The sequence below is a fragment of the Cervus canadensis genome, chromosome 22 (genome assembly GCF_019320065.1).
Source record: "Cervus canadensis isolate Bull #8, Minnesota chromosome 22, ASM1932006v1, whole genome shotgun sequence".
Classification (NCBI taxonomy): domain Eukaryota; kingdom Metazoa; phylum Chordata; class Mammalia; order Artiodactyla; family Cervidae; genus Cervus; species Cervus canadensis.
In genome coordinates, this window is record NC_057407.1 from 44321492 (window position 1) to 44343758 (window position 22267).

The 22267-nt window shown below is 46.0% G+C and overlaps 1 protein-coding gene and 1 long non-coding RNA gene across 3 annotated transcripts in view; one reads left to right on the forward strand and one right to left on the reverse strand.

Moving 5' to 3' along the window:
• The window catches only part of GASK1A (golgi associated kinase 1A), a 153265-nt gene that overhangs the window by 66548 nt on the left and 64450 nt on the right, over positions 1 to 22267 (reverse strand). The gene's annotated exons all lie outside the window — the stretch shown is intronic.
• Positions 9480 to 20449, forward strand: LOC122425012. Its single transcript, XR_006264650.1, has 3 exons — positions 9480 to 9495; positions 12378 to 12382; positions 20317 to 20449. It is a non-coding gene; the product is annotated as an uncharacterized LOC122425012 (long non-coding RNA).

Below are 22267 nucleotides of genomic sequence, written 5' to 3' on the forward strand. Positions count from 1 at the left end.
TGGTCCAGGAAGATCCCTCTTGCTTCAGCCCGTGTGCCACAGCTATTGAGCTTGAGCTTTCCAGCCAGTGCTCCACAACAAGGGAAACCAATGCAACGAGAGGCTTGTGCTCCACAATTTTAGAAAGCCAAGGTGCAGCAGCAATGAAGACCCAGCGCAGCCCCCAAAATAAATAATTTATTAAATAAACAAATAAATAAAACCAGAGCAGGCAGTTGTGGTAATCCAACTTTTGCCCACGTCTCCAGAGAAAACATTAATTCCAACACACATGAACCCCAAAGTTCGAAGCAGCTCCGTGGACACAGGAGAGAATGTGGAAGTCTCTCAGATGTCCTTGGACACGGGAAAGACACAGGAATTTGGCTCTACAGAGGCAATGGACTCTCACTCAGCCTTAGGAAGAGAAGTAACATTGGACCTGATGACATCTGCACCAACATGATGAAGTTAGACATGGTCACGTTACCTGATCTAATGCAGAGAGACAACCAAATACGAGAGGATACCACTCGTAGACAGAGAATATGAAAAGTGACATATATAAACTGGTTATACACGCAGTGGAGGTTACCAGGTAAAACAAGAAACGTTTTGCTACAATAAGGGAAAGGTTAAAGGGAGAGAACAAAGAGGTGATTTGGATTCACATATGCAAATTCAAGTATGTTCACAGGAAGCTCTGCTGGGTGCTCTGGAATATTCCCAATGGAAGAAGAATCTGACAATGAATCCACACTTCCACATGAAGAAAAAAATCAAGTTGCTGTTCACCTCAAACCAAAGCAACGTTTAAAAAAACCACTACAATACTGTAAAGTAATTAGCCTCCAACTAAAAAAAAAAAAAAAACCAACCCATCTAGATGCCACCACAAAATAAATGGTTACGTAAGCAAAGGAAAGAAAGAAAGAAATGCCTACTATATTCCCCTGAGGCCTCCGCGTCCTGGCTGGTGTCACATTTCTGGAACCTGAGCCCTCTTGGATGCTGAGTCTGGACCCTGCGGGGGTCCAGTAGAGGCTGCCCAGGCAAGTGAGAACCAGCAGTGTCTCTTCCCCTTGGACTGGGAGCCCAACCTGCAGATCCAGGACGGTCTGCCTGCAGTAAACCCATGCCAGGTGCACCCAACACCTGGCGAACCCCCTAGGCTGCAAGAGCTCTTTATAATCCCTGCTCCACGTGTCCTGAGAATAGGGCTCCCATTTCCCATCACCATTCTTAGAGTCGCCCCACCTACAAGCGGCAGCATCCTCAGCGCAGCGGTTTTGCAGCGGTTGGGATATGTCTTCCGGGGTGAAGGGGACGGGCAGAGAGGCCAGGAGAGACAAGTCCGTGGGTCTTTGGGCTGGCACATTGCATTCGAACTCACAACCTACAAACCGGCCTTTCACTAAGGCTCTGGTTGTCTGAGCAAGCCGAGGTGGGCTGGCAATGCTGCCGCCTTGTGGACAATTTTCAGAACTGCAACCTGGGACACAGGGCTGAAGGGCACTTGCACATTCACAAGGCGTTTTTAGGGGCTGTCAATGTCACCTGCCGGAGAAGGCAATGGCACCCCACTCCAGCACTCTTGCCTGGAGAATCCCATGGACAGAAGAGCCTGGTAGGCTGCAGTCCATGAGGTCGCTAGGAGTCGGACACGACTGAGCGACTTCACTTTCACTTTTCACTTTCGTGCATTGGAGAAGGAAATGGCAACCCACTCCAGTGTTCTTGCCTGGAGAATCCCAGGGACGGGGGCCGTCTATGGGGTCGCACAGAGTCGGACACGACTGAAGCGACTTAGCAGCAGCAGCAGCAATGTCACCTGCCCTCAAGACATCACCAGAGGTGGGTAACCAACACAGGATTCGGAAACGGCAGACATGCCAGAAGCCCACTGCAACAGGTAAACTGACTCACAGGGTTTACTGAAATATACAAACACGAGACAGGCCAAGGGACACAAGTCTGTGGGGCTTTGCGCCGGCACACCGCACTCTGATCACCTTTCTCTAAGGCTCTGGTTGCCTGAGCAAGCCGAGGTGGGCAGGCAAAGTGCTGCCGACTTGTGGACATTCTCAGAAACTGCAACCTGAGATCCGGTGCGGAGGTGCTGAACGTTCTGACGATGACACCTGCCCTCAAGGCATCTCTCGGGGTGGGTAACCGAAACGGAACTCAGAAGCCGCAGACTTCCCTGAAGCCCACTGCAACAGGTAAACTGACTCACAGGGCTTAGTGAAATATAACAACACGGGAATCATCAGGGAAATGCCCATCAAAATACCACTGAGGGCTTACTGGGTGGCTGACTGCTAGACAGTCCACCTGCCACGCAGGGGAAACTATCGATTCCTCATACAGGGAGATGCCATATGCCGGGGATCAACAAACCTTAGACCCACGACTAGTCCCGTCCCGCACTCTACAGCAGCTGCAGGCAACAAGGGGGGCCGCCACGAGGAAAGCCTGCCCACCGCAAGCACAGAGGAGCCCCAGCTTGCCGCTACTCGAGAGAAACCCGGGCAGCAAAGAACACCCAGCACTGCCGAAAGGAGTCAAGTGACTAAATAAATACATAAAAACTCCACTAAATAAATGTATTTTTAAAAAACATGAGAGATAGACAGCAAGAGATGTCATATCTCACCAGTCACAATGGCCATCCTTAGACTGTCTCAGTTCAGTTCAGTCACTCAGTCGTGTCTGACTCTTTGTGACCCCATGTCTACTAGCTATAAATGCTGGAGAGGGCCTGGAGAACACTGTGCCTGCTTCAGCTTTTCCAGAGCTGGGATACTGGTCACAACCACTAGAAAGAACAGGATGGAGTTTAAAGTCTAAAACCAGAGCTAGCAGAAGATCTGTTAATCCAACTTCTGGCCAGATCTGTGGAGAAAATATTAATTTCAAGATACAGCACCCCACATTTCAGTGCAGCCCTCTTGATACAGGCCAGGACATGGTATCCTCCAAAATGTCCTCTGTATACAGAATGGAAACCGTAGTTTTTCAGTTCAGAAGTTTGATAGGTGGAGAAATCAGTTGCTACTCCGAGGGGAGCTATCGGACACACGGTTCCAATAGCTGGTTCCAACTGGTGTTGGAACGGTGTCCAATAAAATAAAGTCTCTAAGGACTTCCCTGGTGGTCCAGTGGATAAGACTCTGTGCTCCCAAAGCAGGGGGCCCGGGTTCGATCCCAGGTCAGGGAACCGATATCCCACATACCGCAACTACTGAGCCCAAGAGCCGCAATGAAGACCCAGTGCAGACAAAATAAATACATAAAAATAAATAAACAAAACAAAGTCTCTAGAAGACAGGAAAAACACCTAGGCAGTCGACATGATCTGACTTTAAAACACAGGTGACATGGGAAGCCCCATATTCACACAGGTAGGGTAGGGGAGACGAAGTTACCTCAAAGAGAGAGGAAGTTACCATTGGAGAATCTGGAATTGAGAGCTGATTTTCATCAAATTTGGAAGGTATGTTATGATATGACAAACATCAGTCCCGTGGGATTCATGAAATTAAGGTTACAGTGTGAAAGGCACCTATTTTGACACTTAACCTCCAAGAAACTGAGACGGAATATAAATGAGGAGCTTGTGTGACAACTAAGAGAAAATGTGATATTAAGGTGCTGTCCAAGAAAACAGTGCTTTCAAATAGAAGCCAGGATCAGTATGATTAATTTTCAAATGACAGAAAACCCAAATCTATGTAGTGTAACAAAAGATGTTTATGGGCTCACGTGACTAATAAGTTGAGAGGTAGGTTATGTCAGGTAAGCTTGGGCTAGTGGCTCAACTGAATTCCCCAGGGACCCAGGGTCTATTTCACCACTGTATTCTTAGTATTAGCCTCATCCTCATGATCCATATGCTGGACCCAGGAAGCCCAGACTTCCCCCACCCCAATAGAAAAACTGTGGATACAATTCCAGGCCTCGTACCTTCTTCCTACATATCCTACAAAGGAGGATAGAGAACATCTCCAGTGGTTGTTCTCAAAAAGAAAAGCCTCTCTCTTTCAGAAAACCCAGTAAATATCTCCTCAGATCTCACTGGCTCTGTAGCCAAGGGGATAGGCAGGTTGATGGACTTAAGCTAAACAGGATCCACTCATGAAGCTGAAGGTGGAGACAGAGCTGAGCCGAGTGGATAGGAAAGGGTGCTTTCCCCCAAAACATTTGGGTTACTGTTCCCAGAGAAAAGGGGAATGGATGCTGGGAACCGAATAAAAGGTGACTCTTACAGAACCCTGGCTGAGGAACCACCAGACGTGCTCAGAATTGCAGATACTGATTTACACTTGGGCTTCCCGGTTGGCTCAGTGGTAAAGAACCCATCTCCGAATACAGGAGCCACAAGAGACGGGGGTTCGATCCCTGAGTCAGGAAGATCGCCTGGAGCAGGAATAGGCAGCTCACTCCAGTATTCCTGCCTGGAAAATTCCACGGACAGAGGAGCCTGGAGGGCCACAGTCCACAGGGTTGCAAGGAAGTCGGACACGACTGAGAACACATGCACATTTGCAACTAGGCAGCTTCTCACACAGGCATCTTTGTAACTAGCTCCGAGTGGCAAAACTGGAGGAATTTAATTATTCATTCTGCCAAGAGACTCCTGGCAGGCCAGCTAATTTTCACTATGTGAAAAAAAAAAATCTATTCAGTACTTTTCCATTTCCTCACTCTCCAGTCCTAGTTTTGAAATTTTTGAAGACAAAATTGTACCATAATCAGTGACTGTTCTTAATATTTGCTAATTGCAATTTATTAGAAATTATCATCAATTTTTAAAGGTAAACCCTTTCTATTTCTCCAAAATTTAAGAACTGAGTACAGTCTTATATCTGTGGATTCAAGCAATGGTGGATCAAAAAATATTAAAAAAAAAAAAATTTACAACTTTCCCCAAACAAAAATTGAGTTTGCAGTGCACCCAGCAAGTATTTACATAGCATTTACATGGTATTTACAACTATTTACAAAGCACTTACATCATACTCAGTATAGGAGGATGTGCATAGATTATTTGCAAAACCATGGTATTTTCCTTTACTTTATCAAGCCGTGCCACTTAGCTTGTGGGACCTTAGTTTCCTGACTAGGGATCAAACCTGTGCCCCCTGCAGTGGGACTCCTAATCACTGGACGACCAGGGAAGTCCCCCATGACATTTTACATAAGAGACTAGAACATATGTGGATTTTTGGGTCACTCTGTGGGAGGTGTCCTGGAATTAATCCCCCGTGGATACCAAGGGACAACTGTATTAATTTTATCCCACTTCTGACTTTGAGATGTGTGCAGTGTCACTACAAATTGAAGGATCTTCCATGTTACAAATCCTTCATTGCAGACTGTGGAAACTTTAATATCGGCTCAGGGTTTCCAAGAGCTTGTCTCTGGACCTCGGGTAAGGAAAAGGCCAGTTAGGAATTCTCTTGGTAGGGGTCATCTATCTCCACGTGCTATTTCTTAATCCTCTTGGAACACTTATCTTTTGCCATGTTTTGCTCATTCTCTCATTGTGACGCTTCGAAAATTTGTCTTGTCATTCCATCGCTCTGCCTACGTACATTTCCATCTTTGAGTTTCTAGGGTTCATCAACTTCCATGATGCTCTTCTGGAAGTCCAAACTGTTCCATTTCCATGGGTTCTTATTCCTATTCATTCTCTCTCTCCTCCAATTTAAGGTACTGACCTCATCTAACAATATGTATCAACTTCACTCTGGGAGGTTTTGAATATTTAGGATTTTAACAATCTCTGTAGTCCTAGTTGGAAAGTCAACCTTATTACAGCTGCTGCTGGCATAAAGTATCCACAGATAATGTTGCCAATTGCTCACTAACTGCTCTTTTCTTTTACATACTTATTTATTTGGAGGTGCCAGGTTCATTGTAGCATGCAAATTCTTAGTTGCAGCATGTGGGATCTAGTGCCCTGGCCAGGGATTGAACCTGGGCCCCCTGCATTGGTAGCGCAGAGTCTTAGCCACTGGACAGTCAGGGAAGTCCCTGATTGCTCTCTTAGCATTTATTCCTGGTGCTTCCACCCATCCAGTTCCCTAAATATTGAGTCTTATCCCTTAGGACTTCATCCTGGGTCCTCATATTTTGCTGTACTCTCTCTGGGGGCAGTACCGTTCAACAGACCTTTCTGCAACAAGGAAAATGTTCTACACCTACACCATCTAATAAGGCAGCCAACTGCCACAGATAATCCTGTGTGCTGGGAATCTGGCTGTTGTACCTAAGGCCCTGAATTTTTACTTTAATACCTATGTGTAGCTAGTGGCTACAGTGTTAAATAGTGCAGCTCTAGGAGATTGCATTCGTTTCTCCCCACAGCTTTAAATACCTTGTTTCTTTGACCACTCCCAAATGCACAGCTCCAGGTATGACCATCACTTCATGGCAAATACATGGGGAAACAGTGGAAACAGTGACAGACCTTATTTGGGGGGGCTCCAAAATCACTGCAGATGGTGACTGCAGCCATGAAATAAAAAGACGCTTACTCCTTGGAAGAAAAGCTATGACCAACCTAGACAGCATATTAAAAAGCAGAGACATTACTTTGTCAACAAAGGTCCGTCTAGTCAAAGCTTTGGTCTTTCCAAAGTTTATGTATGGATGTGAGAGTTGGACTATGAAGAAAGCTGAGCACCGAAGAATTGGTGCTTTTGAACTGTGGTGTTGGAGAAGACTCTTGAGAGTCCCTTGCACTGCAAGGAGATCCAACCAGTCCATCCTAAAGGAAATCAGCCCTGAATATTCATTGGAAGGACTGATGCTGAAGCTGAAACTCCAATACTCTGGGCAGCTGATGCGAAGAATTGATTCATTTGAAAAGACCCTGTTGCTGGGAAAGATTGAAGGTGGGAGGAGAAGGTGACGACAGAGGATGAAATGGTTGGATGGCATCACCGACTCAATGGACATGAGTTTGAGTACACTCCAGGAGTTGGTGATGGACAGGGAGGCCTGGTGTGCTGCAGTCCATGGGGTCGCAGAGTCGGACATGACTGAGCGACTAAACTGATCCGAGGTATGACCATCCAGAGCTTCAGTCCATCTACTTGAAATTTTTAATTACACATCTCACACATAGTGCAAATGTTAATATTAAATAGAGTTTTAGATTTTTCCATCCCTGGACCTATTCTCATTCCAGTAAATGGCACCACTAACTCAGCTATTCAAGCCAGGAAGCTACCCCTGTCTCCTCCCTGTCCATTATCCTTGCATCTAATCCATTAGCAGTTCACTGATTTTCTTTCCAAAATATATCTTCAATCCACCTTCTCTTCATTTCCATTATCACCACCCTCTCCAGGCCAGCATCATCTCCACCCTGGGCTGCTGGCAGTCTCCAACATGCTCTCTACTTCCACTTCGGTCCCCCTATACCCCATTTTCTCTTAGTAGCCAGAAGTTCACTGTCTTCTTATAATAAGAATCAAACATGTCATTTCCTCACTGAACACCCTTCGGTGACCTCTTCTCACTTAGGATGAAATCGAATGATCTGGTCCATCGATCTCTATAATCCTAACTGGTGCCACACATGCCCTGATCATTTTGCTAAAATCTTGTCTTCTTGAATATGCCAGACTCTTCACACATCAGGTAGTCTGCACAGCTGTTCCCTCTATCCATTCTTCCTGTTCTTGATATAAGTGTCTCTTTCTCATCCTTCAAGTCTTGGAATTGATGTTATTCTTAGGACAGGCCTTCTGTGAGCATCTTTAGAAAGAGGCCCCCCTTTTCTGATCTTGTTCATTCCCTTCATAGCACTTAGAAACCTTTAATGATTTGATTCACTTGATTTTTCTCAGTTGGTCCCTTTAATCCTCACTAGGTCAATATTCCAGGAAGGCAGGGCACAGGTCGGACTTCTCATTCCTTGGCAGCACCGGACATGGTGATGTGCATACAGGCGGTTGCTTGGTAATATCTGCTTAATAAACAACTTCCCCAAAACACTTGTTCATTTCCGTTTCCTGGTTCTGTGCAGTGCAAAACAAAATGTTTATTGCTTATTAGAGGTGCTCTAGCTAGACGATGTTAGGCCAAGTTCTGGAGTTATCAGTATGTTTGTACTTTTCAGAAAGCAGAAGTTTCGTCCAAGCAGGCCTCTGGCTTCTCTTCCTTGCTCCTTCAACAATTATATTCACTGGTTGGGAGTTTATAAAAGTGGGATTCTAAATAGCAATGGGGCAAACTGCAATTTGGAGAATGGCTCTAAAGGTGGAGAATCTGGAATGAATGTTTCATCTGTGTTGGCCAGCATTCTGCTCCTCTGAATTAGGCCTTTGGCTATCTGATCCTTTAAGATGGTTCATGCCATTCATTAATATCCTGCATTTCTTCACAGTTAATATTTTAACAGCCTGTATCCCCTTTTTAAAATATTGTCTTACTTTATAGACTCGATTTCAAGTATAGTTAATTCTGGAATCCTTCACTGACCCCTTACTTCCTGCAGAGAATCTAAGCATTTCTAGCATTCGTCTTTGATCCTGGACCTCTGCAGGGCATTTGTGACCCTGACGCCAAGATACCTGATTATATTGCCACTGCTGACTGACTGAGGATACCCAACAGAGTGTGAACCCTCATCAGAGAGTGACCATTTCTCCCTCCTTTAGATGGCCCCACAGCTGACTTCAGGATGTGGGTACTATGGCAATGAGAAGGGGATAGACTAGGAGAGAATTTAGGAGAGTAGTGCAGTGAGAGGGGTTGTAACTATATAAATTATATGAAAAAAACATTCCCCTTTATTCACATTTTCCCAGTCCCAGAGTACTCTCTCATAACACAAGGGCAATCAGGTCTCCCAAGACTGCAGGACCCAGACCATCTCCACCGCTTTCCTTAGGTCACCTCAGTGGTCTCAAGGAGGATCACAACTTCTGAGGAAGAGAAGGTCCTGGAGTTGGCAATGTAACAGCTATATTATCATATCAAATACAGTTTTAAGTGAGGTACTCTTACAGAAAGCAGTATTAATAAATACTTTGTGTGTGTGTACCCAGAAAGGCACAGAAATAATGTACTGTCTCTGAAGAGGACTGAGGGACAGGAATGACAAGGAACATTTGAACCATTTCAATTTTTTTATCATGAGCATGTTATATCTAGTCAGAAGTAAATATGCTTCAAAATTTGAAAAACATAAAGAAATGCCATGGTCCAGAGAGCCATTTGTAGCTGGACTAACAAGCATGAGACGATTAGAAAAATATAAGACAGCACATAATTAAATACTAACTTGGGTGGTACTGACTACATTAGAAGAGGAAGAGAGGTCTGTTCAATGGAAGGAGCTGGGTCTTAGATGAGGAAGGGAACCTTTTAGCCCAGGGAAACTTGAGAAATAAAAACAAGCAAGGGTAGAAATGTGCACAAAGAACAACAGATCTAGAGTCAACTGGGCCTGGTTCCAATCTCACCTCTAAAGTTTACTAGCTGACTGGACTTGAGTGAGTATTATAACCTCTTTCAACCTCCTATTTCTCATTTATAAAATGAGGATAAGAATACCTACATTGCAGGATTTTTAAAAATTAAGGAATGTATGGAAAACAGTTAGCACAGTACCTGACACAGAGCGGGTCCTCAACTAAATGTTGCCTTGTATGAATAAGGCTGAACAGGGAGACCAGTCTTGCTAGAATACAGGGTATTCACCCAGAAGGGGCGAGATAATACTGGTTGTTGCAGCCCAGCAAACTGCGGGCCATCATCTCATCTTGTGGTTGGTGTTCCTGTAGCATAAGAATTATAAACAAATATCACCATTACGCATTCTCCACTGTTCAAGAAGGTGAGAAGTCTGAGGTTACAGGGTTTCTCTCTAGCACGGCACCTCTGGTGCATAATCAAAACAGAATTCTAACTGAAGGCCTTCCCACAGTTGTTACATTTCTAGGGTCTTTCCCCAATATGGATTCTCTGATAACAAGTGAGATGTGCCTTGCAAATAAAGCTTTTCCCCCAGTCAATACATTCATGAGGCTTCTCTCCATTGTGAACCCCTGGGTGCCGAGCAAGACCTGAGTTCCACATGAAGCCTTTCTCAAAGCCCTTACATTCATAAAGTTTCTCCCTAGTATAAATTCTCTGGAGTCGAAGAAGGACTGGGTTCCAGTAAAGCTATCCCCACATCCCTTACAGGTATGGGGCCTCTCTCCACACCAGGGAGAAGCCGTATGCCTGACGTGTATGGCTTGTGTTCTGACTAGGACTTCCCTGGTGGCCCAGACGGTAAAGTGTCTGCCTACAATGCGGGAGACCCAGGTTCTATCCCTGGGTCACATTCCTTCCATTCAAAGGGTTTCTCTCTGGTGTGAATTCTCCAGTGCTGAATCAGGTTTGACTTCAACCGAAGGCTTTAGCACATTCTTGACATAGGCCTGGTTTCATCCCAGTGTGAATCCTCTGATATACAATGCAATGCAATCTAAAACTGAATTCTTCCCACATTCCTTACATCCATAGACCTTCTTTCCATTATGAACTCTCTGATGTTGATCAAAGTCTTCCTTTTGATCAAAATACTTGCCACATTCTTCACGTATATAGAATGCCTGTTCACTGAGGCTTTTCTGATGTATAAGGTGGGTGTTAACATCGGCATCCTCTGAACGCTCTTCTACTAAGATCATCTCATCTTTGACAATCACTGCTGTGATGTCACATGCAGTGTTCTCCACACTTGCCCTATTTAGGGTAGTCAGGCTCCCTACAATGCTTTTCTCCTCTTCACAAGTTTTTCCAAACTAGAATTCCTGGGAGCCACAGAACTGGGGTCCAATCAATAGCACCATGCGGTCCTGTGCCTGCTCGTGAATGTTTTCCTTCAGGACAAAATGTTCTTTCTCACTCTTCAACACCCCCTCTGGAAGAAGAAAACAGAATTGCAAATGTCATCAGTACCCATGACAGAGTGACTAAAGTCATCAAGAAGTATTAATATGTCCATTTTTTGCAAGTGCCACCCCTGTGTCTAAGCAGGAGGGGAGAAGGAATGTTGGGGGAAAGACCGGTAACACAGATGACCTGAAAGTTGAGAGTAATAAGAATATAAAGGATAGGAGAGAGAGGTTCAGGAAGTTGTGATTCCAGCAGTTCACCAAAATACAAAAACTTGTCACTCATTTTAAAATGTCAAGAAGAGATAGAAAAGACTAAAGTCTCTGCACCTGCCCCTAGGAGCTGAAAGCCAATTCATATAGAAAAGTATCCTGATAGGGTAGAATTTCAAAGAGCTGATCCTGAGGCTGTGTTGGGAAATCACCATCTCTTACTTCCCTTCCTTCCTATCCATCATAGCCTTCTCTTTTTATAAGGATCAACAATGAGTCTCTCTATGACATCCATAAAAGTGGCCTCATAGCCTCACTAAGCCATTTCCAGAAGTCACTTCTAACTCTAATGATAAACACCTAAGGATAAAACTCTAATGATAAAAATATGTAAAACACATATTTACAAAGGTCCACTCTAATAAATTCTTCAGAATTAGTTACGCTCTTTCTCTTTGTAACTCCCATCCAAGCCTATAGAACTGTAGATCAATTCTACAATTTCCAAGGGAAATTGAGTAGGGACATGAGCTCTAAGAAGGCCCGCTGCAGGTCAGGGAGTTTGGGTTTTGCTCAAGGAATAAACTAGCAGTTAGCTTTCTGTCTAAAGCAGAGATGGGAAATTCCCTTGAGTGGTGGCGAGAGCAGGTACTGAGATCTTGAGAGAATCTAGAGGACCCTGCGGTTCCCTCCCTACATCCATTCTCCTCCCCCTCCCCGACTAGGGAGTAGCCAGGCCCTTTGGGTGGGAGTAATCCCAACTCCAGCTTCTAGCATAGGCCCCCACTGAGATAAGCCAAGCAAGCTCTCCCATCTGACTCACTACATGAGAGATCCGTTCAGGGACCAGCAATGCAGGCCAAGTCAATCATGCACAGCTTTCCCCTGGCTATGGGACCAAATTAGAGCTGGCATAAGACTTAAGATGGTGCAGTAGAGCAACACGTGGACTGTGACTCACAGTGGCTAGAGCCTAAGGAAGGCCTGGCCTGTTCCTCCCCCCAGGTGTGAAGAAGCACAGTTCTGGTTACAACCACCAATCACCTTTCAGCCCTGAGAGGAGCCAGACTGCAGACAAACTAACATATGAGGAGACAGAAGAGCAGAGACTGAAATTCTGATCAAAATCTATGGACATCCCAATTACACAAAACAATGAATTCCTCTTTATTATTTAACCCAGTTTGAACTGGGCTGTTACTTGCAATCAAGGGTATCCTAACATGGAAAGACTTCCAGACATGGCAAGGAACTGGGAGAATGGGAAACTGGAGGGCACAGCTCAAGTTACACTGTGTCCATGGAACAGCCTCTGTGGGAAGAGGATGAAGCAGGCCCAGGGAGGCAATAAAAGGACATAGTTTTTAGTAGGAAATTAGGAGCAGGGAAGCCCTGTGTTGGGCCTAGACAAATGCCCAGGCTTTCCTGCCAGAAATCCCTGAGGAACAGGAACTATCTGGCTCAGGGTTATTTAGACTGCTTGATTTCTAATGATAAAAATGGCCATTATACCCTCAAAGGGCAGTCAGAATCTTCTGCTGGAAGATTGTAAGCAGGCCAGGATAGTTAAAAAAAAAAAAAAAAAAAAAGGCCACCTCAGATCAGAAAGCAAACAGAAAAGTAGTCAGGGAGTGAAGATAAACGGTGGTCCTGAAAAGAACAGGGGAGATGGGGAAAAGCAAAGCAGATGTATGCAGATGGCACGAGAGGAGCCAGGATGAATAAAGCAAGGACTCGAGAAGATGGAAAACCGTGGCAACACAGAGGAAAACAAGGAATCCCACCGGTGTCTACAGCAATAGGTTAAGAGAACACATACCTAGGACGACTTAAAGATCAAGACAAGGGATGTGCTCAGATGACCGGCACGCGTCCTCTCTCACCTAGGAAGATGGCCCTCGGGCCCTCTCCATTCAGACCTTCTTGAGGAGCCAAGCTCCAGGGTATTCCCCCTGGCTCCAGCTGGAAAATCAGAGCCGGTGTGGGAAATGGACACGCTGCCCGTTGGGAAGGAATCGGGACAGGCAAGTGAGCAGGGTGACATACAGCAACCCAGGCCTCCTCCCAGGCCTGTCCTCAGGGGTGGGAGGGGAAAGAAGGGAAGTTACGAGGGGGGTCAAGAAAAGAAAGTCCAGGGAAAGGGGCAGGGGTACTCAGGTGAGAGGGGCCCGGAGGCTCACAAAGGTCAGGAAGCAGAGAGGAAGGGATGCTCAACAACAGCGTGAGTAAGCAAAGAGATGACTTCACTCATCGAGAAACTGGGCTTTCTTGTGCCCTCCCTCCCTAGAGCTCTCGAGTTTAGATGTCTGCAGAAGGATGCTTGCTATTGGGCTGCGTCTCCCAGACTGAGGTGCCGGGGAACTGAGGGCTCAGAGGGGCACCAGGAATTGTCTCTCCGCATGTTGTACCCACAGCACATGGGTTAGAAGGTCAGAAGCTCTTAGCCGGGGGTAGGGATGTTCTATAAGAGACCCAAATGGATGCCAGGACTTCCTGCTTCGCAGCTACCACTAAGGTTGTGTCATTAAGAGTCCAGGAGCCTGGAGTTGCCACTCAGCTGAGGGTTAGTTACCAAAGACTACTGAGCTTTTGAGGAAGAAGGAGCCAAGAAATTCCAAAGGGTAGAGGCAGAGTCCAAAGGGAAAGATCCTTACCCAGGGAAGCCACAGCCCGATAATTCTGCAGCATCACCTCCTTGTACAGGGCCCTCTGAGTAGAGGCCAGGTGGTCCATTCATTCTCAGAGAAGTAGATGACCGTGTCCTCAAGGGTCACTGACCCCTGAAACGACATGTGCTTAAATGCTATAGGACAGTCCCAGGACCCGGGCCTGGAGTCCGGGTAGACGAGGCAGTAAGAGGTACTGGAGGGGATTGCCCACTGAGTTTCTGGATTCTGAATGTCTAAGAAAACTCTCAGCAGATTTTTGCCCCCTACTTATAAAGATATAAGGGATCAGCCACCAATCTTCTCACGTCTCTTCATTTTTACATTGGCAAACACTCGCTCCTCCTCTTCATGAGTCTCTGCAAGTTTTCTCTTCATTCCCTCATGAGCTCTGGGTGCCATCCTTCTCTGCCACGTGTCCTTCTCCTTCAGAGGTCACCAACCCTTGATAACAAGAGCAACGACCACTGACTGAGCCTGTGCCCAGCACTATACAAACACTGCTTTGAGCATGTCTCACGGCCTGTGAGGAGGGTATCAGGTCCGTTTTATAGAAGAGAACCTGAGGCTCAGAGATTAACTCCCCCAGGCTACAGAGTTCCGAGACACAGCTTAGGCCGGCTTGACTCTCTGGCTCTCACCTGCCACGGCACGCTGCCTTCTACCCTCACTCCTGCCAGTCCCGCTGCCCTGCGGGGGACTCTTGCTCTGCCCTCCCGCCCAGTCACTTCCAGCAGCCACAGAGGCAGCTAAGGACACCTCAGACACTCAGGCTGCTGGAGAGGCTCTACTCGAAAGGGCAGTGTCCAACTGTGACTGCTCCTCGCACATTCCCACCCGATACACTCCCTAACACCCTCAAAGACTTCGGCTGGCTCACCTTTGCCTACCCAAAAAAGTCCAAGTCCTCTGCCATGCAGACAACTCCAGTCACTGTTCAGGGACCCAGCTGACTTCCCAAGGATCATCTCCTGCATGACCACCCTCATGCCCTATCCTGTCACCATTTGGTTCTGAACCCAAACTTTTTCCTTGTCCAGCTCTGTGCCCTTAGACCTGCAGCACCCCACTCCCCACCCTGCCTGAAGATCCAGATCCTTCCTCGTGTTTATCTCAAAGTGTTAAGTGAAAGTTGAAAGTGTTAGTGGCTTAGTCATGTCCAGCTCTTTGTGACCCCATGGACTGTAGCCCTCCAGGCTCCTCAGTCCATGGGGATTCTCCAGGCAAGAATACTGGAGTGGGCAGGCAGCCATTCCCTTCTCCAGGGGATCTTCCCAGCCTAGGGATCAAACCCAGGTCTCCTGCACTGCAGGCAGATTATTTACCATCTGAGCCACCAGGGAAGCCCATTCATCTCAAGACCCACCTCAAACAAAACTAGCTCTGTAAAACCAGTGGTGGAAGTTCTGGCCATTCATCCCCACGCACAGCGGTCTGTGGACACCTCTACCCTAGCACTGGCTCAGGCCTGTGCATCTGCTTCCCCTGCAGCCGCACCTGGGGGATGACAGATCCACTCTGCCCCTGCCGGTTCCTCAGGTCCCTCCACTCAGGACTGTATCCCAATTTCCCCGTCGCCGCACTGCCTGCTTTCCGCCCCTCATCTGGGCCTACAGCCAGCTTCCTGGCATCGGCTCACCTTTGACAACGTGGGCTGTCCCGGCAGCAGCTTGAGCGCTGGGCCGAAACGGCCCCACTTCCCAGGGCCACGGGCCGCCCTCCGGGGAAGTAAGAGCTCGCCGGGTCAGACCGGGGGCGGCCGGGTGTCTGGGAGGAAGGCTCTAGAACAGCTCGGGGCTGACATACCAGCCATCGGCCCGGGAGCGGACCCGGAAAGACGCCGGCCTCACGCCCCGGCCAGCCCCACATGCTGGTCTCCACATTCTGTGGTGGCCAGATCGCTGCGTGCGAGCCGCGGAGTTTGCAGCACTCCGGCCATTCCAGCTTCTCGAGGACGGTGGAGGGCTCCGCGACTCTGTGGTCCTCCGCCATGCGCAGTAGGAGAGGAGAGGGGCCCAGCTCTCCCAGAGACACCGACGCTGTAGAATTCTTCCCTGACCCTTTCCTTCCCACTGACCACTCTTCTCCACCTCGTTGCACCTTTGCAGGCTAGATGCTGATACAAGATAGCCCACACTTCACTTGATTAGACCTGTTCACATATCCGACTGTGTCCTGGATATGCTCACCTTTGTGTTTCTAGTATTTACCCAAAATCTAGCACTTCTTAGGACCCAATTTCTTCAAGTGTCATAGAATGTCTGTTGCGTAAAAGGATGATTAAGTGTTGAACCAGTTTTTCAGTTGAAGTGAAGTGAAGTGAAGTGAAGTCGCTCAGTCGTGTCCGACTCTTTGTGACCCTGTGGACTGTAGCCCACCAGGCTCCTCCGTCCATGGGATTCTCCTCCAGGCAAGAATACTGGAGTGGGTTGCCATTTCCTTCAGTTGAAGTAAGGCCCAAAAAGAGGTAACGACTTACCTAACGTCACAGAGTATGCTAGGAAGCTAAGCTTTTAAACAAAGTTGTGGAAATAAAGGAAGACCTCAGAGATGAGAACAAGCAATGGCTATTTATTCAGAGATCAGTTGCCATACTTGCATTTGTCAGAGAAGTGGAAAGTTTGATAGCAAGAAAAAAGGAAGGCTTCATGTATGTGCTCATTAAAGATTGTAAGTATAAGGGCTTACTAGAAGCAAAGCATCTTATGTGATTGGTTGGGAGGCATTACTCAGATTCTGACTGTTTAGGGCTGATTACTACAGGGGTTACTTTGGCTTCCTGGACTGATTGCTACAGATAGTAGGTTTGACCCCTTGGATTGATTATTGCCAATAGTGCGTTGGTTTTCTGGACAGACTGCTGCAGATTGAGAGTCAGAGTTCTATTTTTCTATATGGTCTGGACATTGTCCATTTGTATATTCAGTCTCTAGGGTGAACAAAGTAGGAAGAAGATGTCTGCTTCACAGGAATTCAAATTCGGATTCACATACCTCAGGTACTGGAGCTTACAGATACCATACCTATGGAAAGTTACAAAGAAGCCCTCATATGAACTCCCAGGGTTATTGGTTGGTTGGTTGGTTTCTAAGAGAATAACTTAGAAGTTACTAAGTAATGAGTAAACTCATAAAAGGACAATAGCTGATAGTCTGCGGGTACTGAGAAGGAAGCAAAGACTCTTAACTTGGGGAAGATCATTATGAAGGGTGAGCATACAACAATTTAATTTGTTGTATGTTCATCCCATGATTTTCCTCAGGACCAGTTGGAGAAAACTGAACTGGTGAGAAAACAACTGTGGGAGTTGTAGCTCAGAATAAGGAGCCCTCAAATACCTGATTACCAAGTTAGGGTCCACCTGAAAAGAGGTACTTATGGCTATGATGGGTGTTGGGTTCATATTTTTTTTAGAAAACTAAAGAAGCAAGGAAGAGTCTATCACCTTTAATCCCATATTTTTACTCTCTCTATTATTCTTCTGTCAAACACATGGCAGCAGACAAGGTCAAGGCTGAGTCCTAATTGATTTGGCCAGTAAAGATACAATGTCATTTTGAGATTCATATAATGTATTAATTACAAAAACAGCAAAAGGAAGAGTAGGCAAACATCCCAATCCCCCAGGTCCTTGTCCCACACACCAAAAACAATGACACGGAAGCAAAAGGGGGCTGGATGACTGCAACATGGGTTGTGGGATACACCTTGCTGAGGGGTCAATTTTAGACTGCAGCTAAACAGTGTCATGTTGGTGTTGTTCAGTCACTAAGTTATGTCTGACTCTTCGCAACCCCATGGACTGCAGCGTTCCAGGCCTCCCTGTCCCCGACCATCTCCCGGAGTTTGCCCAAGTTCATGTCCACTGATGCCATTCAACCATCTCATCCTCTGTCACCCTCTTCTCCCTCTGCCTTCAGTCCTTCCCAGCATCAGGGTCTTTTCAAGTGAATCAGCTGTTCACATCAGGTGGCCAAGGTATTGGAGCTTCAGCATCAGTCCTTCCAATGAGTTGTCAGGGTTGATTTCCTTTAGGATTGACTGGCTTGATCTCCTTGCAGTCCAAGGGACTCTCAAGAGTCTTCTCCAGCACCACAGTTCAAATGCATCAATTCTTCAGCACTCTGCCTTCTTTATGGTTCAACTCTCACAACTGTACATGACTACTAGAAATTAGTTAAGTGTTATAGTCTACAGTCAAACCAGAGAAGAGTGGGAGAAGTCTCATTACTTATCAGAATCTGGGAGGCAATGAGAAACTGTCTCATAACAGCCTCCCACAGGGGCAGGGACAGAAGTGGGAGATGGCCTGAGAAGCTTGTAAAGATCCTCTTATGATCTGGAAGGGTCACAAGGTGATCTGCCAAGACTCAGATTAGCTACAGTTCAAGGCTTTGCCTGCATGTCCTATATATTGGCCAAGCCAATAGATACGAGTGAAACTGCCAGAGCACCATGGTAGAGCCAATTCTACAGCTTTACCTCCTAACCTTTTGCCATGCAACATGTGCAATTTTAGTTCCCTGACCAGGGATCAAAACCATGCCCCCTGCATTGTAAGCATGGATACTTACCCACTGGACTACCAGGGCAGTTCCTAACTCCTAACTTCTAACACATAAAGAATTCTCAGAAGTAGGTCACCACGAAGGTCACCAAATACTCTAATTTATTGTAGTGAAAGAGGATTGGGCCAAATATATTACATTTGTCTTAGGCAGCATTGGACAAGAGTGACCATGATTGTGACCCACAGTAGTATAACCAGGCTCACTGTAGGAAAGACCATGGTGAGGCTCCACATCCAGGACTAAATGTGTCATTAATCCATGTGGGGAAAGAGAAACTGGCAATGGCACATACCTCAGCTAAACTGGCCAGTGAGAAATCCAGGGCAATACAATTGTCCATCATCATTCATGCTAGAGAATTTAGGAAAATCAGTGATCTGTGAAAAATGTACAAGCAACTCCAACAGTAACTGTATGAAGCTAAAGGTAATTATGTCAACGTCTAGAAAGTTAATTCTGTTCTGCTGTTTTTTGATGAGGCTGTTCCTTTCTGGAGTCAGTGGCTGTTGGGAGGATTCTGAAAACTTTTAAACTAAGATCATTTACTGGCCAGTAGTCAAATTGAGGGTAGTGGCAAAAGCCTGGGTTAAACTGGCCAGATATCCTATAGACAAAAGCTAAGACAGATTAATGATCTCTGCCTCTGCTCCTGACTTCCCAGAGTCTAAGGTGTTTTTATCTTCCAAACCAGGATTGTTCCTCTCCTCCCACAGCCATAAGACCATTACACCCAGTCTCTGGAACAATCACTTCACCTTTTCCTCAATCCTCCCCACATCTTATACTATACGCTACAGCTCATCCCTAGTTAGCTAAGAAGTTCCTCTCTTATATAATGTATAACACCCAAGACCATCTCCCACCCTCTGACATGTAAGCCATGCCAAGACCACATTAGAATTATCACCTTGTAAATTCCTGATCACTCTTTGTGACCTCATGGACTATATAGTCCATGGAATTCTCCAGGCCAGAATACTGGAATGGGCAGCCTTTCCCTTCTCCAGGGGATCTCCCCAACCCAGGGAGCGAACCCAGGTCTCCCGCATTGCAGGCGGATTCTTTAGCAGCTGAGCCACCAGGGAAGTCCAAGAATACTGGAGTGGGAAGCCTATCCCTTCTCCAGGGGAATCTTCCCAACCCAGGAATCGAATCGGGGTCTCCTTCACTGCAGGTGGATCCTTAACCAGCTGAGCTACCAGGGAATCGCTAAAATTATCTATAATTGCCCTAATCTAATCACATCTGTAATCTTTCATCTGAGTACTAATTTCACTATATGCCATAACCTTTGGTTTTCATTTTCATTCATCTCAAGGTATTTTCTAATTTCTCTTGTAAACCTTTCTCTCAGGAAAGCATTTGGAAGCTTGTACACAGATTCTTGCAGACTCCATGGGTGTCTTTCCCCCTGATGATTTGGCTATGTATCTTTAATACACCACTGTAAAAAATTTCAGTTATGAGTAAAACTATAGGCCAAGTCCTCTGGGTTCTTCTAGGCAATTCTCTGAATGTGAAGGTGGTCCTAGAGATCCATGACGTGGGTTATGGGAATTAGACTGCATAACAAATGTTAAGCATTTTGCTTAATTCTTGGCTCATGCTAAATTCTTAAAAATGGTAAAAATCTTAAATGGTAAAAATGTAAGCAGTCATGGTGGCAAGAGGCATGACCAGCAGAGGGCCATGAACAGGACAGAGACAAAAGCTCCCAGATTTACTATCATAGAGTGCCTCCAGACTGAGAACCCCTCAAGTGCCGAGCTAAAGACGCCATTAGGCGCAGGGCATGGCAACGGAAACGCGTCACCGGCCTTCCGGCCCCCAGGCCCGAGGTCCCTCTAGCGAGCCCGGAGGACACTTCTGCAGGTCGTTGATCCTCCCACATCAGTTCAGTTCAGTCGCTCAGTCGTGTCCGAATCTTTAGGACCCCATGGACTGCAGCACACCAGGCCTCCTGTCCATCACTAACTCCAGGAGTCTACTCAAAAACATGTCCATTAAATCTGTGATGCCATTCAACCATCTCATCCTCTGTCCTCCCCTTCTCCTCCTACCGTCAGTCTTTCCCAGGATCAGGGTCTTTTCAAGTGAGTCAGTTCTTCCCATCAGGTGTTCAAAGTATTGGCGTTTCAGCTTCAGCATCAGTCCTTCCAATGAATATTCAGGACTGATCTCCTTTAGGATGGACTGGTTGGATCTCCTTGCAGTCCAAGGGACTCTTAAGAGTCTTCTCCAACACCACAGTTCAAAAGCATCAATTTTTCGGCGCTCAGCTTTCTTCACAGTCCAACTCTCATATCCATACATGACCATTGGAAAAACCATAGCCTTGACCAGACGGACCTTTGTTGGCAAAGTAATGTCTCTGCTTTTTAATATGCTATCTAGGTTGGTCATAACTTTCTTCCAAGGAGTAAGTGTCTTTTAATTTCATGGCTGCAGTCACCATCTGCAATGATTTTGGAGCCCCCAAAAATAAAATCTGACACTGTTTGCACTGTTTCCCATCTATTTGCCATGAAGTGATGGGACCAGATGCCATGATCTTAGTTTTCTGAATGCTGAGCTTTAAGCCAACTTTTTCACTCTCCTCTTTCACTTTCATCAAGAGGCTTTTTAGTTCCTCTTCACGTTCTGCCATAAGGGTAGTGTCATCTGTGTACCTGAGGCTATTGATATCTCTCCCGCCAATCTTGATTCCAGCTTGTGCTTCTTCCAGCCCAGCATTTCTCATGATGTACTCTGCATATAAGTTAAATAAGCAGGGTGACAATATACAGCCTTGATGTACTCCTTTCCCCATTTGAAACCAGTCTGTTGTTTCATGTCCAGTTCTAACTGTTGCTTCCTGACTTGCATAGATATTTCTCAGGAGGCAGGTCAGGTGGATTGGTATTCCCATCTCTTTCAGAATTTTCCACAGTTTATTGTGATCTACACAGTCAAAGGCTTTGGCATAATCAATAAAGCAGATGTTTTTCTGGAACTCTCTTGCTTTTTCAATGATCCAGCGGATATTGGCAACTTGATCTCTGGTTCCTCTGCCTTTTCTAAATCCAGCTTGAACATCTGGAAGTTCACAGTTCACGTATTGCTGAAGCCTGGCTTGGAGAATTTTGAGCATTACTTTACTAGTGTGTGAGACTGAGTGCAATTGTGCAGTAGTTTAAGCATTCTTTGGCATTGCCTTTCTTTGGTATTGGAATGAAAACTGATCTTTTCCAGTCCTGTGGCCACTGCTGAGTTTTCCAAATTTGCTGGCATATTGAATGAAGCACTTTCACAGCATCATCTTTTAGGATTTGAAATAGCTCAACTGGAATTCCATCACCTCCACTAGCTTTGTTCATAGTGATACTTCCTAAGGCCCACTTGACTTCACATTCCAGGATGTCTGGCTTTGGCTGAGTGATCACATCATTGTGGTTATCTGGGTCGTGAAGATCTTTTTTGTATAGTTCTTCTGTGTACTCTTGCCACCTCTTCTTAATATCTTCTGCTTCTGTTAGGTCCATCCCATTTCTGTCCTTTATTGAGCCCATCTCTGCATGAAATGTTCCTTTGGTATCTCTAATTTTCTTGAAGAGATCTCTAGTCTTTCCCACTCTATTGTTTTCCTCTATTTCTTTGCACTGATCACTGAGGAAGGCTTTCCTATCTCTCCTTGCTAGGCTTTGGAACTCTGCATTTAAATGGGTATATCTTTCCTTTACTCCTTTGCCTTTTGCTTCTCTTCTCAGCTATTTGTAAGGCCTCCTCAGACAACCATTTTGCCTTTTGCATTTCTTTTTCTTGGGGATGGTCTTGATCACTGCCTCCTGTACAATATCACGAACCTCTGTCCATAGTTCTTCAGGCACTCTGTCAGATCTAATTGCTTGAGTCTATTTGTCACTTCCACTGTATAATCATAAGGGATTTGATTTAG